Source organism: Vipera berus (genome assembly GCF_964194415.1).
Source record: "Vipera berus genome assembly, chromosome: 2".
Lineage (NCBI taxonomy): Eukaryota > Metazoa > Chordata > Lepidosauria > Squamata > Viperidae > Vipera > Vipera berus.
This window is the reverse complement of record NC_138203.1, coordinates 210,342,204-210,361,058: the sequence shown is the minus strand read 5'-3', so window position 1 is coordinate 210,361,058 and position 18,855 is coordinate 210,342,204. Positions and strand designations below refer to the sequence as shown.

Genomic DNA, 18,855 nt, shown 5'->3' with positions numbered 1-18,855 from the left:
ATTACAGATAGTCCTCGACTTACGACCACAATTAACCCCAACATTTCTGTTGTTAAGTGACACATTTGTTGAATGAATTTTGCCTCATTTTACGATCTTTCTTGCCTCCACTGTTAAGTGAACCACTTGCAGTTGGTAAGTTAGTAACCCGGTTGTCAAGTGAATCTGGCTTTGACTTTGTTTGTCAGATCGCAAAAGGTGATCACATGATCTTGGGACAAAGCAACAATCCTAAATATGAACCAGTTGCCAAACATCTGAATTTTGATCACATGATAGTAAGCAGTGTTGACTAATACAGGGGTCCCCAACCCCCGGTCCATGGACCAATACTGGTTGCATGCCAGCAACCAGTCTGCACAAACAAGCAAATTCCCACCTGTGGGATGCAGACAGCACACAAAACCACGCACCCTCCAGTCCATGGAAAAACCTCTCTCCATGGAACTGGTCCCTGGTGCCCAAAAGGTTGGGAACCTCTGAACTGATAACTCTTGTTAAACCTGGCCCCATGAATGCATTTAATCTTTTTTTAAAGCCATCCAAGTTAGTGGCTACCCACATTCTTCGTAGCAATTAATTCCATAGGTTGCACTGTGTGAAAAATGTCACTGTGTGAATTAAACAGCTTCTTTGGGTAATTGTTAGACTAATGTTATTGTACACACAAAAAAACCTTCCCCTTCTATGCTGTCTCCACATCATGCAAGTTTTATACACCTTGATTAAATCCCTGAACAGCTGACTTCTAAGATTTTTTTTTTTAAAAAAACCTCGTCTTTTTTTGTAAAGAAGATATTTGTATTCTCTGAATACTTTGGTTGCTCTACTTTTCCAGGTCTATTCTATTCTTTTTTCAAATGCAGCAATCGGAATAATACAGAGTTCCAGATGTGGAAGTAGCAATGATTTATATAAGATCAATTTTATTTTCAATCTCTTTCTTAATGTCCTCTACCGTGGAATTTAGCTTTTTCATAGCTGCATGAAATGAAATTGACATCTTAATTGAGCTAATCTTCACTGTGGTCTCAGACTTCATTCATCTGCTTAACCCTGCACTCCTTATCAAGATCATTTATGAATAAGTTAAAAAGCACAAATCCTAACACAAATCCTTGAAAGACCACTTCTTACTTCCCTCCATTAAAAAAACCATAAGTTTGCTTTCTGTTTTCTAATCAATTAGTAAGCTACAAAAAGATATTCTTCTATCTCATAAATACCTCTATCTTATGCTTACTGAAGAGCTGTTTAGCAGTGGACCATCACCAAAAGTTCTTTGAAAATCCAAATATGCAATATTACCTTCTTCTTACAAGTTTTATTGTTTTTTTTAATATTTACATATACATGTATTTGTGAAGCAATATGGTGGTTGGGTAATCAAAAGTAACAAATAACAAGTTGTTTGTAAATAGTTCAGGTTGCATCAATAAAGATTCCCTCTCTGATTCCCTTAGTTTTCACATAGTCAAAGTAATCAAGTTAATACATTTCTAGTTGTGACCTACTCAATTAACAAAATTTTCAGTATAATTTCACTAATACATATCAAAATCCTGTTTTTAAGTTTTACTTAATTGCAATAAAATACTCTAAAGTAGCCTATAATATACAGAAAAAAGCTTAATTTTGGGGTAACCCACAATTCCCTATTTCAATAAAGAATAATTCTCTTGTCTACAAAACTTACATTGTTTATTACAAAACATTCTTATGATTTACCAGAAAAGTCTAGTTTTCATCTTAACAAATCACCAATTATTAGAAAAATGTTTTTTGTCTTAACCGTTCAACAATTATTAAAATACTATCTTTTGTTATAAGATTCTAAATTCTATAATATAGTTCGAAATTTTATTCTAAAAGCTTAATTTTGTTTTCCTTTAAAGATCTAAAACCTGCAATTAGTGCAGGTTCGCATCCCACCAGGCTCAAGGTTGACTCAGCCTTCCATCCTTCCGAGGTAGGTAAAATGAGGACCCAGATTGTTGGGGGCAATTAAGCTGACTTTGTAATAATGCCGCTTGGGGTGTGTGTGAAAGCCCTAATAAGCAGGCATATACATAGAATGAAGGCTACTGCTAAGCTTGTAAGCCACCCTGAGTCTTCGGAAAAGGGCGGGATATAAATGGAATTAAAATAAATAAAATAAATAAAATATATATATATTTGTAGATTTTCATGGGTACAGGTATGTAGGTCTTGGCATATTCGGGCCTTTTCCCATGTAAGATTGATAGTGTCTTGGCAACGTTTCGACAAGGTCCCACTCGTCATCTTCAGGTTTGTGTCTTCGGCTTCATGCTTGTGTGAGCAAAGTGTGATTGGAGCTGCCGTCTCTCTATAAATATTGGTGGGGGGGGTGCTGGCTTTCTTGCTGTAAGTGGGTAGGTTGGCTGTGTTGTTACATGTTGATTGGTTGATGGGGTTATTGTTTGTGGAATAGTCGGCTGTTTTGTAACATCCTGTATGGCTGAGGTGTTGGCTGTGTGCCCATTAGTCTTTTGTGTTGCAACGACCTGGATAATGGGCTGTGTGATGACATCCTGAGCTCTAGTGTAGTGATATCCTGAGTTTTGTGCTGCAACATCCTGGGTGGTTGGCTGTGTTGTGACACCAATATATTTTTTTTTACCTCCGGAGAGGATGGCCGCGGTCCGCGGCTGAGCTAGAGAATGCGGGAGGGTGAGTTCTGGCTGGCTGAGCCCTGAGGAGGCTGTTGCTTGCTGCACGGCCTCGGCTGGGCACCGGGAGTTCCCGGTGCCGTAACAACTTGCCGAGGCTGCGGGAGATGTTGGTGTGCCGGTCCAGGTGCACCGGGCCTGACCCGCGGCGGCGGCGGCAACGTTTCTGAGGCCGCCGAAGATGAGTCGGGCGGCGAGGAACCTGGGCCTAAAGTGGCCGGGCTGTTCCGAGCGACGGGGCACCTGGGGCCTGCGGTGGAGTGCCTGGGAATGCCTTTTGAGCCCGTTCGGCATTTTTTTACTGGGCGGCGAGGCTTTTCCATGGCAGCTGGAATGCTTCGGCGAGGCTTTTCGGCCTATGAGGACTGTAACGACATCTTATGGGGCCCGCTCGAGGTGCTATCCGGGCGGCGAGACGCACAGGGCTTGTGGCGGCCAGGACGATCTTCTCGTGGCCATTTGTGACCCGGGTCGGTTGGTGGACTTTCCCCTCCAGTGGAAGTTCCGCGGGGGTGGAGACATGCCAACCAAGGGGCCACGAGCTTTCCCTCCACTGTGAAGGCCCTTTGGGGCTGCTTGTTGGAGGATGGAGGCTGCCAGCGATACTGCCCGAAGAAGACCATGGTGAGACCATCCATTTCCCTGGATGATATTTAAACTCTGTGGCTAGCTACAGCCTTTTGGTCGTGAATCCAACTGGAGATGGGGATGCATGACTGGTCTGAACTTTATTGCTACCATTTTCCATCCAGGGTGGCTTTGGAGGTGTTGGCAGTGGGGCCTAACGATGTTTGGCGGCAGGAGGGCCCGGCTGTGGTTGGCCGGACCTGGAACCTGAAGCCAGAGACTTGACTATATCTACTCATTATTAGAACCATGATGCCTCCACCGACAAATGGACTATTACTACCTCCCAGTCATTGGACTTTTCTTCTCCCTCTCTGCGACCTGTTCGGAACTGGATGGTGACATTCCCTGATGCCAGAAGATCTTTTTGTCACTGTGAGAGGGTGACTTTGCTCGGGAGTCACTATCCAGCCCTGTAATTTTATCATCAATGGCTGTTGTATTGATTTTAGCCGATTCGTCCCCTCCTGCTTATAGCTTATTTTATTCTTTCCATCCTATTGATGATCTATTCCGCGGGCACTTTGCTTGCCCTGAGAGATTCCCCCCTCTCTCAGGTGTGGCCCTCTGGTTTGTGCCGCCGATTCCTTAATGACGGATCCTGGGATCCCGAGAAGTGGCATGGCACAAAGACGAGGCTTAGGGATTTTTTATGTAAACTTTTTAACGGGTTAGGGAGGGGGGAGGGATGTAAGTTCCAGCAGAAAGTTGGGGGGACTGTGCTGGATCTTTCCCAATCCAGGTTGGTAAATGGTCGCCGCGGTGGGGGGGAGGGTCCTGGGGCCCGAGGGGATGGGGTGGGGACATTGATCCCCACGGTGATTGGGAATGGTGGCAGACGGATGAACAGAGGGCCATATCGAAATCTGGGATCGCGCCCCTGCTATCTTCGAGCGGTGGCGCGCTCCGACCCTCTGACCTCATCCTGCTTTTCCGGGGGTGGGGGAGGACAGGTGCCTGAGCTCAGGCTGGTTTATTTGAATGCCAGGTCTGTGGTGAATAAGGCTTCCCTCATTCGGGATTTGATTGAGGAGGAAGGCGCAGACCTGGCATGCATCACTGAAACCTGGTTGGGCCCGGAGGGAGGAGTCCCTCTGATTGAGTTATGCCCACCAGGTTTCCGTGTGCTTCACCAGCCTCGGGCTCAGGGTAGGGGCGGGGGGGGGTGGCAGTTGTTATTAAGGAGGCCCTTTGTCCGCGGGAGACCACTGCCCCGCAGATTGGCGGATGTGAGTCCCTTCTCCTGAGGTGGGGTCCTGGGGGTCAGTTGGGTCTGTTGCTCACGTACCTTTCTCCCAGCTGCGTGGCAACAGCCCTGCCCGGGCTACTCGACGCCCTCTCAGGGTTGGTGGTTGAGCTTCCCAGGCTTATGGTTCTGGGAGATTTTAACCTGCCTTCCCTGGGTGGTGCGTCGGGGGTGGCCCGAGAGTTCATGGCTTCCATGATAGCCATGGACCTGACCCAGATTATTCAGAGTCCGACTCCCGAGGGGGGAAACACGCCCGACCTCATTTTCATCTCTGGGCAGTGGTTTAATGGTCTGGGTGGGGTTACCCCAACATCTCAACCCCTTTCATGGACAGACCATTATCTCCTGTGGCTGAGCCTCCGTCATGCCACTCCCCGCTGCTGGGAGGCGGAACCGACCAGGTGGTTCCGCCCCAGGCGCCTGATGGACCCAGATAGGTTCCAGACGGCGCTTGGATCTATTCCTTCCTCCCTCTCCCACAGCCCGGTCGAGACCTTAGTTGATGCCTGGCAACGGGCGGCTTCGGAGGCTCTCGACCGTGTTGTGCCTTTGTGGCCTCTGACCCGGCGTAGATCCCTGCTCGCTCCTTGGTTTTCCGTGGACCTGCAGGAGATGAAGCGCCGGAGAAGGGGCCTAGAGAGTATTTGGAGGTCCACTCGGTCCGAGTCTGACTGGACACAGTTAAGATCCTTTTCTAGATCTTATCTTGTGGCAATGGAGGTGGCGAAGCGTGCTCACTTCGCCACCCTCATTGCATCCGCAGATAACCGCCCGGCCGCCCTGTTTAGGGTGACCCGTTCCCTTTTAAATCAGGGGACGGGAGAGGACCCCTTGCAGGGATGGGCCGAGGAGTTTAGTGAGTATCTGGTGGATAAAATCCCTCAGATTCGGGCTGGCTTGGACTCTGACTGGGCAGTATCTGACGAGGGGGAAACGATGGGTTTGGCCGATAATATCTGGGAAGAGTTTGATCCTGTGACTCCGGATGAAGTGGACAGGATCATGGGGAAATTAAGTGCCGCCACGTGTTTGTTGGACCCGTGTCCCTCCTGGCTGGTTTATGCGGCCCGGGAGGTTGCACGAGGCTGGCTCCTGGCAGTTATAAATGCTTCCTTGAGTGAGGGGTGCTTCCCTGCCGCCTTGAAGGAGGCGGTGGTAAGGCCCCTCCTCAAGAAACCTACCTTGGATCCAGCTATTTTAAACAACTTTCGTCCTGTCTCCAACCTTCGCTTTCTTGCGAAGGTTGTTGAGAGCGTGGTGGCACGGCAGCTCCCTTTGGTCCTGGAGGAAACTGAGTATCTAGATCCATACCAATCGGGTTTCAGGCCCGGGTACAGCACAGAGACGGCATTGGTCGCACTGGTGGATGATCTCTGGCGGGCCCGAGACAGGGGTTATTCCTCTGTCTTGGTCCTTTTAGATCTCTCAGCGGCTTTTGATACCATCAAACATGGTATCTTGCTGCGACGTCTTGCGGGGTTGGGAGTGGGAGGCACCGTTTTACGGTGGTTCTCCTCCTACCTCTCGGGCCGCTCGCAGACGGTGTTGACAGGAGGGCAGAGGTCAACCCCTAGGCCCCTTAATTGTGGGGTGCCTCAGGGGTCGGTGCTCTCGCCCCTCCTGTTCAACATCTACAGTATATGAAGCCGCTGGGTGAGATCATCCGTGGTTTTGGGGTGAGGTATCATCAATATGCCGATGATACCCAGCTCTTTATCTCCACCCCGAACCAAGCCAGTGATGCCCTTGACGTGATGTCCCGTTGCCTGGAAGCGGTACGGATTTGGATGGGGAAGAACAGGCTCCAGCTCAACCCGGCCAAGACTGAGTGGCTTTACGTACCGGCATCTTGACTTGTCCAAGAGGTTCCATCTTTGGTTATGGGAGGAGAGGTGTTGCCTCCCGTTGATAGGGCACGCAATTTAGGCGTCCTCCTGGACTCACGACTCAGTTTTGAAGATCATATTGGAGTCATGGCCAGGGGGGCATTTGCCCAGGTTTGCCTGGTGCACCAGTTGCGCCCCTATCTGGACCGAGATGCCCTACGTACGGTCACTCATGCACTCGTTACCTCTCGGATAGATTACTGCAATGCTCTCTACATGGGGCTGCCCTTAAAGACCACCCGGAGGCTTCAGCTGGTGCAGAATGCGGCCGCGCGGGTAGTGATGGGAGCATCCCGATACTCCCATATTACACCCCTCCTGCGTGAGCTGCATTGGTTACCAGTTGTCTTCCGGGCGAGATTTAAGGTGCTGGTACTTACCTTTAAGGCCCTACATGGCTTAGGCCCGGGATACTTGCAGGACCGTCTGCTACCGGGGACGACTTCCCATCGCCCAGTGCGCTCACACAGAGAGGGCCTCCTCAGGGTGCCGTCGGCCAGACAATGTCGGCTGGCGACCCCCAGGGGGAGGGCCTTCTCTGTGGGAGCACCAGGCCTCTGGAACCAACTTCCCCTTAAGCTTCGGATGGCCCCGGACCTCCGGTCCTTTCGCCGCGACCTCAAAACTTTTCTCTTCCATCAGGCTGACCTGGATTGATGATGGGTTTTTAAATATGTTTTAATTTTTAACTGTAGTTAATTTATTTTGGGGCTGTTATTTAATTCTTTTTTAATTTTTGTATTGTTGTTTTTATTGTTGTAAGCCGCCCTGAGTCCTGCGGGAGATAGGGCGGCATATAAGTCCCAATAATAAATAAATAAATAAATAAATAAATAAATAAATATTTATAGAGAGACGGCAGCTACAATCACGCTTTGCTCGCAGAAGCACGAAGCCAAAGATAGAAGCCTGAAGATGACGAGTGGGACCTCATCGAAACGTTGCCAAGACACTATCAATCTTACATGGGAAAAGACCCGAATACGCCAAGACCTACACACACACACACACACACACACATATATACATACAGTATATATTTGTGTAAATTGCTAACAAAGAATTAAGGGAGACTGATATGCATTTCAAACTTATTAGTTTTCATCAGTCAGCCATACCCTTCTGAGATTCGAACCTGGGCTGATTACACATTAGGCAGTTATTTTCACCTCTAAGCCACAGGATATATATAAACCTCAGAAAACACACACACACACACACACACACACACACACACACACACACACACACATATATATATATATATATATATATATATATATATATAAAGGGACGCGGTGGTCGGCAGTTTGGCGGGTATAACAGAGTGAGCACCTGTTACTCTTCCCAGCTTCTGCCAACCTAGCAGTTCGAAAGCACATAAAAATGCAAGTAGAAAAATAGGGACCACTACGGTGGGAAGGTAACAGCGTTCCGTGCACCTTTGGCATCTAGTCATGCTGGCCACATGACCATGGAGACGTCCTCGGACAAGCGCTGGCTCTTCGGCTTTGAAACGGAGATGAGCACCGGCCCCTAGAGTTGGAAACGACTAGCATGCATGTGCGGGGGAACCTTTACCTTTATATATATGCCAATCAGGCTTTACCTTTATATATATGCCAATCATTGGCTTATATATGTGCCAATCAGGCTTCCATGTTAGTGCCTTTGAATTTTTAAATTTCTTCTCCCTTTCTTCCTCCACCTCTTATTTGAATCCGAGGAGACCATCCAAATGACAGTTTTGCCAAGCTGGTTTCCCGTTTATAATCATTGAAATATTGCTTTAATAGCTCAGTTTTTGATGTTTGATGTAATATAATTGTCATTAATTCAGTCTGATCTTTTTCTTCTTCCATTTCCATCTGGGTTAGGTAGAAAGTAGTAGCTAATGTTGTTATTGTTTGATTAGCTGAATCCTCAACATAGTGTATTTGAAGGCCTTTGATATCTTCACTCTTAATGTTGCTTTCTTCGGGTATTGTTTTTTTAGTTGTATGTTTTGTAGTTGAAGTTGGAGTTTGGACTTCAAGGTTTTCTGTAGGCTGTGTTTGTTGCTCTTTGAAGTCTCTTATTTTGATGTTAATTTCTACTTCTATTTGTTTTTGAATTGTCAGTTCATCATTTAAAGTCAAAGTTTGGTTTAGTGGCTTTAAGTTGTCAGGTTTATCATGCAATTTGGTTTTAATTTGCTCAGTTATAGCCAAGATTGTGTCCAATATCAATTTGTAGTTAAGTGGTGGGATATAGTCATCCATTTCGTTAGTGTTTACAGCTAAGTCTTCCATGGAGGCTATTTTAATAAGAGTCAATAATTTTCCACCTCCAATGCTCCTAAAAGTTGTTTTCAGTGCCAGGTGTTCCCACACTTATCTTTGAAGATAGTATCAAGGACAGCTCTGTTATTCAGTCAGTTCTCACAATAAGCAAAAGATTTACTTGCAATTCCAGGTTTAGCCACAAGATGTCATCAATAGCATATAGAATAAGTTGTAAAGTTCTTTCCCCCCCAATTAATATAAAGCTTTTGTATAATTAGTCCATTCTTTTTTCCTTAATTCACATCTTAAACAGAAAATAGGGTAGTAGATCCCCACAAAATAGGAGCTTTTTAATGAGTAGAAATAAGATTACTTAATTTCTTTGCTTAATCAGATGATTTTTTTCCTTCCACACTTTAAGGCTTAAAATGTTATTCCCCAAGTATACAAATGCCGTTGTTTAAAAAAAAGGGGGAGAAAATATTCATAAAAGTCCCACAGACAGGCAGTTAGGGGGATAAGAAAGGTAAGGTCTCACCCAGGTCCTCCAGATTGCTTCATTGTGCTAGATGGTGCTTTTGGCTTTCAGCAGGGAACGGCTTAATGATCGGCCATCTTGATGGCCAGTCTCTTCTTCTTCGGGCCAAAAGGAGCTGCTCTGGATTCAAGCGGAGGGCTTCTGCCCTTCCACGATCACAGGATGGCCTCCTTGTGGTGGTCGCTCCTCCAGGGCGACTTTCGACCCTTTTCAGGGTCCTCCAATGAAGAAGGATCGGATGGCAGGGAGAGAGCTCTTCCTGTACATACAAAAGCGCCGTGCACGCAAACCGGAAGCCTAAATATGCAATATTTCCTTCATCCACATACCTGCTGACACTCAGAAAAATAGAAAATTGATAAGACAGAATTCATAATTGTAGTATCCATGCTGGTTTTTCTTCCTGTAAATTTTGTTCTTTTAGCTACTTAGGCTTTTTTTTTAACCACTGTTTTCACCAAGTCCCTTAGAATAGAAATTAAGCTGATCAACCTATAATTTCCTAGATCTGTCTTGGATTTAAAAAAAACAAATGGTATTCTAGTCTTCTGGTACTGAGCCAAATTTGAGGGGCAAATTACAACTCTTTTCCTAAGAATTCAGCAATTTCATGTTAGAGTCCTTTAAAAACTCTTGGTGGATGTATTAGGAGCCTGTGATTTATTAGTGTGTCATCTTTCAAGATGTGTCAGAGCAAAGGAGGACCCCAACCTTTCTGGCACCAGGGACCAGTTTAAGAAAAAAAGTTGTCTTCCACGAACATGTGTGGTTGTGGTTTTACATACAACTTTGATCCCACACATGTGCAGATGAAGCTTGCTCGCCCACTACTTGTGGGGCCTGGTTCCTAACAGGCTATGGACTGGTATCAGTCTGCAGCCTGGAGATTGGAGACCCCTTTCTTAGATTATCTTTTTTTGTTTTCTCAATTGCTTTGTTTTTGGATTTTTCCTTGAGAAAGTCAGTGCAGACTCAGGTATCTTCCTATATACTCAATTGTAAAAAAAAAATAGATGCAAAGAATTCATCCTGTTTCTCTGCAACTGTCAGACTTCTTTTGAAAAAATTAGGCTAGAAGCAGGCAGGAAAGGAGAGAAAGTTCTATTAAGTAGGCTGATTGCAGAGCAGCCAATGAAGCCATTACAAAAGAGTTCTAGCTATTGCTAGCTATCAAATGCAAGTCCTGTTTATAAAGACATCAAGGTTTTATTGGGCCTGTTCACCTGCATATATGCTGTGACAGACTTGAAACTCTGTGTGTGTGTGTGTGTGTGTGAGAGAGAGAGAGAGAGAGAGAGAGAGAGAGACAGACAGACAGACAGACAGACAGAGAGACAGACAGACAGACAGACAGAGTGTATGTGTGTGTGAGAGTGAAGTATAGTTTCCACTTGTTCCATGTTTTTATAACAGATTGGTCCATTTTCAGGCTGCTTGCTTCTGTCTTGGTGCAGAATATACAATCTGTATATGGTATTGGATAATTTATTTTACTTCCTTGTTACCAACAACCCAACAGCATCCTGAGCGGATTGCTTCCTTTAACTACCCAAAGTCACTAAGAGTCTGGGAGCATATACATTTAATAAATTATTATTATTATTAAGTAGTATGCTTTGCCCCACACACACATTGTATTATTTTTTAAAAATTCCTTATTGTCACCCTTCCTTTTTTTGTTAGAGTTTATGTTCTTTTTTATTCCTCTCATTAAGACAGCCTTCCTATTTTGTGAAGGATGCCTTTTAAATCTTTAAAGCTGCTTGGACACCTTTAGAAACAGGCAAGTTGATTCTTTCTTATATTGTAAAATACAGTCTAATTGGGCCTTTGTCTTCAAAGTTTTTAGTTTTTTTAAGTAAAATATTTATTTCTTTTAATTTTCAATTTGGGCAGCAGACAACAATATATTGGAAAATCAATTTTATTCTAGCAATAGGAAACAAACAGCTGAAGTTGGGAAAAGAACCAAAGAAAGATCACAGATGGGGATCAAACTCTTAGTCCCCAGGCTTTTTTTTCAAAACATGTTGTCCTTACAATTGTCCCCCTGCTTCTGCATTCCATATATGCATGGAAAATGTATGCATGCAAGTATAAAATGTTATCATTCAGCAGCAGCATATACCAGAATTCATTCATTGTTCCCATAAATCACAGGCTTCCCGTGAATTCATAATTCATAAATCTGTAATTCTCATAAATCTGTCTCCAATAAATTGGAGCCATTATTCTTATTAACACATACACACATACATTCTTTTCAGAGCTTATAAAAATGCAATTCATCTCTCTATAAACCTATTACTAGAATTTTATCAGTAGCTTTTTCAAGAAAGGAAATTGATCATATTTATTACACTATGCATTTTTTTCAATCCCTAAATTACCAAGGAATTTTCACTTATCTGTTAGAAGTAAAAAAAAAAGATAAATTCTCCACTATATAATTAAGCATTAATTCCTTTGAAAATGTGTAATAGTCCACACTCTGGAACATATTCTACTGTTTGCTTAGTTATAATCCTTGCTTCTTTCAGTATTTTCTTCCACAAAGGTACAACTTTTTCACATATTTGTTACATATATTAAAAATGTTCCATTCTGTTAACAACCCCTCGAATATTTTGCATTATACTAATTGGAGTTAACCGCCACTGCTGTTCTCTTTTCCACCACAGCTCTTGCCTAGAAGTTGATAAACAGCCTCCTGATTTCCACTTATTGTTTACTGTTTCATGGTATGAGACTGCAGTGGCTCATGTGGTTGGGACACTGAGTCAGAAGACCATGGAGAAGTTGGCAGCTTGGCAGTTCAAAAGCTGGGAGTGTGAACTCCTGTCAATTTGTCCCAGCTTCTGCCAACATAGCAGTTCGAAAACATGCAAATGCAAGTAGATAAATAAATACCACTTCAGTGGGAAAATACTGGGGACATGAAAGGAGCCCCTTCGGGCATCCTCTGGGCAATGGTGATGTCACTGGCTAATCCTTTCAACTTGGAAGTGCCTTGGTAGATGCTTCTGACACAAATGTATTAGTACCATTTCATAGGACTTATTTGTTTCCATATATACAGGGAGATCTTACATTTTTCAATAATAACAAACATGCACAGACATATATTTGAGATTGTTCCTTTAGGCTGTGCGGAGTATCTAAATATTAACTTTTCAAAATCTAAAAACAGTAAGATTTTGACAGGCTTACATCTTTTTTATCTTATCCTACAAAGACTGTCATAACTCCATGATGTCAACTTGGGCAATTCCATATTGCTCATTAATTCCTGGAGATATCATTAAGGATATTTGGATGGAGGGGGAGATATCTTCTATCAATGCTGGATATTGATTTCTCCAAGCCTGAAACATAGCTTTTGTAATCATATTATCTAGATTAACTTTTTAAAATAAGTTCCTTAGGAAGAAAAAGCAGAATCTCTAATTTGTCTTATAGATTTATCTATTCCTTGTATATATTCTATGTGTATCCCCCTATTTTATGGAATCTTCCCACATAAATGGAGTAATATATCCCAAATTTGCTATTTGGTAATATAAAATCCCGAGGGCCACATAGCAGAGTGAGCGCCTGTTACTCGTCCCAGCTTCTGCCAACCTAGCAGTTCGAAAGCACCTAAAAATGCAAGTAGAAAAATAGGGACCACTACGGTGGGAAGGTAACAGTGCTCTGTGTGCCTTTGGCGTCTAGTCATGCCAGCCACATGACCACAGAGACGTCCTCGGACAAGCGCTGGTTCTTTGGCTTTGAAACAGAGATGAGCACCGGCCCCTAGAGTTGGAAACGACTAGCACGCATGTGCGGGGGAACCTTTACCTTTACCTAATATAAAAATGTATTTATTTACTAGATTGATTTGCCACCCATCTTGCATTTCAGGTGACTCTGGATTCCCTCATCCTGTTTCTGACTCTAATATAGAATATTTCTATTAACTCTTATTTTTTTAGAATTAAAATAAAAGGTGTTAATTTTTCTTTGCCATAGCATGCATATTTTATCACAAAACTATCTCTCACTTATTTTGGCCATGTCCTATGGGGGAATTCACTGGAGAAAGCAATTATGTTTGAAGGAGTTAGTGGTCAAAGGATATATGTATGCTACATTCTACCTCTATGCCCTTCATTTCTGAATGTAATACATTTGATACATATAATATTCTTTTTAATCCTGATCATTTGGCTTATATATTTGCTTCTTATCATTGCCTTCAGGGTGACCTATCTTGCTCTTAACAATGTTTGCTTCTCAGCATTTTTGTTTCTTTTTGTTTTTTTAATGTCAAAACCTGAGCTTAATGTTGTTTCACTTGGCTGGAGTTCAAATGAGAAAATGGGATGCTTCCATTTCAGGAACACTCCAAAATCAATGGAGCATGACCTGAAATATTCATTGGAACAATTTCTGTTTGCTGCAGTTGAATAAAAAAAATGTTTTTTGAAGCTGAAATACAGATCAGCCTTGAATGAGACTGATGCCTACCTGAGTAATATGTAAATCCTTTCATTAAGGTTTTAATGAAAGCTGCCCAAATATCAATAAATTTTACAGCTTTTCAAATACTTATATTTTCAAATACTTCTACTTTTATGAAAAACTATATGCATGCATTGCTATTCAAATATTCCTTTAGAATCTAATTTTTCCTGCCAAATTTAGTCAAATCTTTAAGGACTTTCAGCATGCATTCAATTTAATTCTGGTTTGGTGCATTTATAGAAATCAGTGTTACAATTTTATTCTAAGACTTCTCTTCAATAAAAATAAATTTCTTTTCTCTATTTTACAGAATTTTCTCTATCTTTGTTTATGTTAGCCTTGAATAAAATGGTTAGAATTTTTTTTATTGAAAAGTTTTAAAAATACATTTTTGAATACAAAAAAGGAAAAGAAAACCCTCCTCCCCCCCTCTCCCCAACCCCACCCTCCCCTCCCCTCCCCCTCCCCGACTTCCCAGAGCTGAATACAGGGTATAAGAATACAAACAAACATAATCTAAAATATGCTAACAACAATAAAACATTAAAGTCTATCGCACTTTAACTCTCCATCGTCAGAATAATAATAAAATAACTACTAACTAGTTATACATCATATAGCTCCACTACTTATTCAAATGCTAAATGAAACTTTTTAGTCCCATATTTATTCTGGATATAATCAATCCATCTCCTCCATTCCACAATATATCTCTGTTGCGATTGGTCTTTCAAATACGCTGAGATCTTCGCCATTTCCGCCAAGTTAGAAACTTTTAAAGTAGTCTAACTGGACTACTGTAATGCTCTTTACATGGGGCTTCCCTTGAAGACCACTCGGAGGCTCCAACTGGTACAGAATGCGGCCGCGAGAGTTGTCTTGGGAGTTTCCCGGTACTCCCACGTTACACCTTTGCTCCGCGAGCTGCATTGGTTACCAGTTGTCTTCCGGGTGAGATTCAAGGTTCTGGTAATGGTCTTTAAGTCCCTACATGGCATGGGTCCGGAGTACCTCGGGGACCACCTGCTGCCGGCGTCAACTTCCCTCCGCCCTGTGCGTTCCCACAGAGAGGGCCTCCTCAGGGTGCCCCCGGTCAGAGAATGTCGGCTGGTGGCCCCCAGGGGGAGGGCCTTCTCTGTGGGCACTCCAGCTTTATGGAACCAACTGCCGGTTGAGCTCCGGACGGCACCGGACCTTCGCTCTTTCCGACGCGGTCTGAAGACCCATTTATTTGAACAAGCTGGCCTGGCCTGATGGGGGAAGTTAGGGTTTTTTAATTGGGTTTTATATTGTTACTGTTTTATCTGGGCAATTATTTAATTCGTTTTTAATTTTTGTATCCTCTATTTATATGTGCCCTGTTCACCGCCCTGAGTCCCTCAGGAGAAGGGCGGTATACAAATTTAATAAATACTAAATACTAATACTAAAGTCCACTCTTCTATAGTCGGCAGTTCCTCCTTCTTCCAATATTGCGCTACTAAAAGTCTCGCTGCCGTAATTAAATTCAACATCAACTTAATATCTATAACAGTAGTATCTGTAATAATACCCAATAAAAACAATTGCGGAGAAAACTTTATCCTTTTCTTAAATATCTTTTGCATATTCCACCAAAATTTTAATCCAAAAAGCTTTAACCTTTTTACAAGTCCACCATATATGAAAATACATTGCATCCTCACAACCACACCTCCAACATTTGGGCTGGCAGTTTGGATACATACTTGCTAATTTTTTAGGATCTAAATGCCATCTATAAAACATTTTATAAAAATTCTCTCTTAAATTTTGGGCCTGTGTGAATTTCACATTTCTAACCCAGATCTTTTCCCAAGTATCCATTGTTATAACTTCTTGAAAATTCTGAGCCCACTTTATCATACAGTCTTTGACAAGTTCCGTTTCTGAATCGATTTCTATCAATGCATTATATATCCTTTTTATATGTGCTTGACCTTGATCTCTGATTTGCTTTACCAAGTTTTCATCAGTCATCGAAAAACCAGTTTTCTGATCCTCTTTCCATCTAGCCTGTAATTGCCCATACTGTACTGAAACCAGGTTTGTACAATCTTTTCTTCTTTTAAAATATTATATGGCTTTAATTGCCATACATTCCTTTCTAAACTTAAGATTTCCTTATATGTAGTCTCATCATGTTTAAATCCCACATTTATATTTTCTATTGCATGTTTAGGTATTGCTCGGGGGTCGCATAATTTATAGAAATCAGTGTTACAATTTTATTCTAAGACTTCTCTTCAATAAAAATAAATTTCTTTTCTCTATTTTACAGAATTTTCTCTATCTTTGTTTACGTTAGCCTTGAATAAAATGGTTAGAATTTTTGACTTACCAGTGCTTTCTGCAAAAAATTATCTTCCAAACTATTTGTTCTTGGTCCTTTCTAATTTATACGTTTCCTGTAATATAATCACAGAGGGATTGAAAGATCTTAAACAAATGTTGTCTTTTTTTATGTTGACCACAGGTTCAAAGAAGCAAACATCTGTTCTGCATCGATTTCATATTATGCTTTTTTTGTTCCTATTTTGCTTACCAATAAATATTTTATTTTCATTTATTTCTTAGATTTTATCTAGATTTTTTTAAAATCCAGTCTTTATTATTTTTATAGATAACTCAAGGCAGTGAACATACCTAATACTCCTTTGTCCTCAATAATAATCCTGTGAGGTGGGTTGGGCTGAAAGACAGTGATTGGGCCAAAGTCACCCAGTTGGGTTTTATGCTTAAAGTAGGACTAGAATTCACAGTCTTCTAGTTTCTAGCCCAACACCTTAACCATTACACCACATTTACACTTTTAATAAAATATGTTATTTGGAAAAAGCATTACTAAATCTTTTGAGATCTAGCTTTCATGCCTAAGGTGGGACTAGAACTCATAGTATCTTTGATTCTAGCCAAATCTGTCATATAAGCATATAGATTTCCAGTTAAATAGAAAATATAGGAAATATTTCTGATTATCTATCCTTTTTCAAAACACTATTCCTTCTCTATTCTTATCTCATCTTCCAAACCCATCTCTCTACCCTGCCCTACCTTCCTTATGCAATATGTGAATAACTGTTTTTTAATTTATTTTCATTTCTTTAAGTAATATGGCTGCCCAACTCAAACATTGCGATTCTGGGCAGCATACAGTAGATCCAATACAAAACAAAAAAAACAAACATTTCAATTTAAATCCAATCACCATTAACAGAAAATCAGAGACCTATATTTGTATCTACTTCTGGATAGGAACTCCAATCATCCTGGCCTTAAAGTCCAAGAAAAAATGAAGCCCAACCAGTTTGGAGCCAATCATACTTTGGGACTGGGGAGATCATTCCAGATTGTTTTAGGAGATTAAATAAATCCTCTATTTTGTCTAAAAGGAGAGATGCTATGTTGAGCTCAAGTCTCCTCACTCCCTAGCCAATTGTGCCTCTCTATTACCTTCTACAAAATATTTCTCTTTATTTTTTTCTTTCATATTTCCCAACTAACATTGAACACTTATTCTGTAACACTGAATCTTCTTATATTTCCCCAGCTACAAAATGTTCTTTTATCTTATTATCTTTTGGAGAATTACAAAATACAGGATTTTAGAAGTCCAAGGTTGCGTTTTATTAGTCATTCAAGCAATAATCTGGTTGTTTTTTCTTTTTCTTTTTAAATAATTCTTTGGTAAGAAGTTTAAACGCTTTCCTTCCCTGTAGTTTAACAGGGCTAGCACATTTTAAAACAGCATTGTATCTCTGTTCCATTTTATCTCTTCCAGGTCATAAGCTCTTTGCACTTTTTTGTTTCTCACATGGGGATTCACACATCTTATTACCGGTATGTCATTTTCTCTGGGTTTGAATTCGGATGAGCCTAGGGGAAAAGCCCTATAGGCACGTTGCAGAGCTTTATCTAAAAGCTGAAAGTCTAGCAACGGGCATTAATCTTGGAGATAAGTTATCCAATTAACTCAGTATTTTCTGCATTTTCTCTGATGCCTTTACATCTTAAATCATTTCTTCTATTCTGGTCCTAGACATATATCAAATCTAATGTCTGTAATTTTGAGGGGAAGTTTTCCAATATCAAGCTCATTTTTCATAGCAGCGTCAGATGCTTTACCAGCTATCTGAGTGACCTTTGATATTTGATAAGACATTCATTTCTGTTGTTTATTAATTTGTTCAGCCATATCCACCAAATCCTTTCACATCTTTTTAGCCGACTTTTAGCTTTCCTTAACTTGCTTAAGCTTACCTTTTATCGAATCAAAATCCAAACCCTTTCCAGGACCGAATATAATTTTTGAGCATCCTCTTGAGACAGGAAGTGCTGTTCTTGCTGTATTCGTTTGTCTAATGTAAGCTTTAATTCCTCTTCCTCTTTGTAAAGTTCCTTTTTAAAACATATTTTTTTATTTAACTTTGTCACTTAGCAGGATTCCAGCCAGATCTAAATGGTTAAAATTATCAAAGGAGCTGGGTCAGGAAGAGAGCAAATGTCACAGTGTGCCATTTTTATGAGAGCTACCAGTTCTCTTTGCCACCCCCTTCCTCAAATAATTGACGTATTACTACTTGGCCTTCTTTCTTTTCAGTCTTTTTCATCAGATCCAGCCTTTTGAAGAACGTTCTCCCTTTGTAGTGCTATGTTGAATCCTCTGGTGTTTCCCAGTTGCATTTGTGCTACATGAAATAACATTATGGTTCCTATTTCTGTTGGTTCAACATCACTTCCACATCACACTGATTGTCACTGTGTAGGATTAAATGTAGGGTTGCCTTTCATCTTCTTGGCTTCAACCCTAGTTGTGCTCTAGCTCAGTCATTTAAATATGTAAACTTTTGGCTTCTTTGTTGTGGCTTGAGTAAAATTGTGCTTGGACTATGTGGAGACCTCTATTATTACAACAGCTTCCTATATACACCTGCATTGACAGAAGGATGTTTTACTTGGCTTAATTGCCCTTTGATTAGCCTCTGTGATTATATTATATTACATTACTTTTCTGTTAAGAAATTATATTGGTATATTCTCAGCCATTCTATTTTTTTAAATGGTTTATGCAAACCTT

The 18,855-nt window shown here is 41.5% G+C and overlaps 1 long non-coding RNA gene across 1 annotated transcript; it reads right to left on the bottom strand.

The window, feature by feature from the left end:
• Positions 1-9,495: 9,495 nt before the first annotated feature.
• On the bottom strand, positions 9,496-18,191 carry LOC308661798. The gene is made up of 3 exons (XR_014025022.1): positions 18,039-18,191; positions 16,120-16,186; positions 9,496-9,583 (listed from the first exon to the last, which is right to left on the bottom strand). It is a non-coding gene; the product is annotated as an uncharacterized lncRNA (long non-coding RNA).
• Positions 18,192-18,855: the final 664 nt, after the last annotated feature.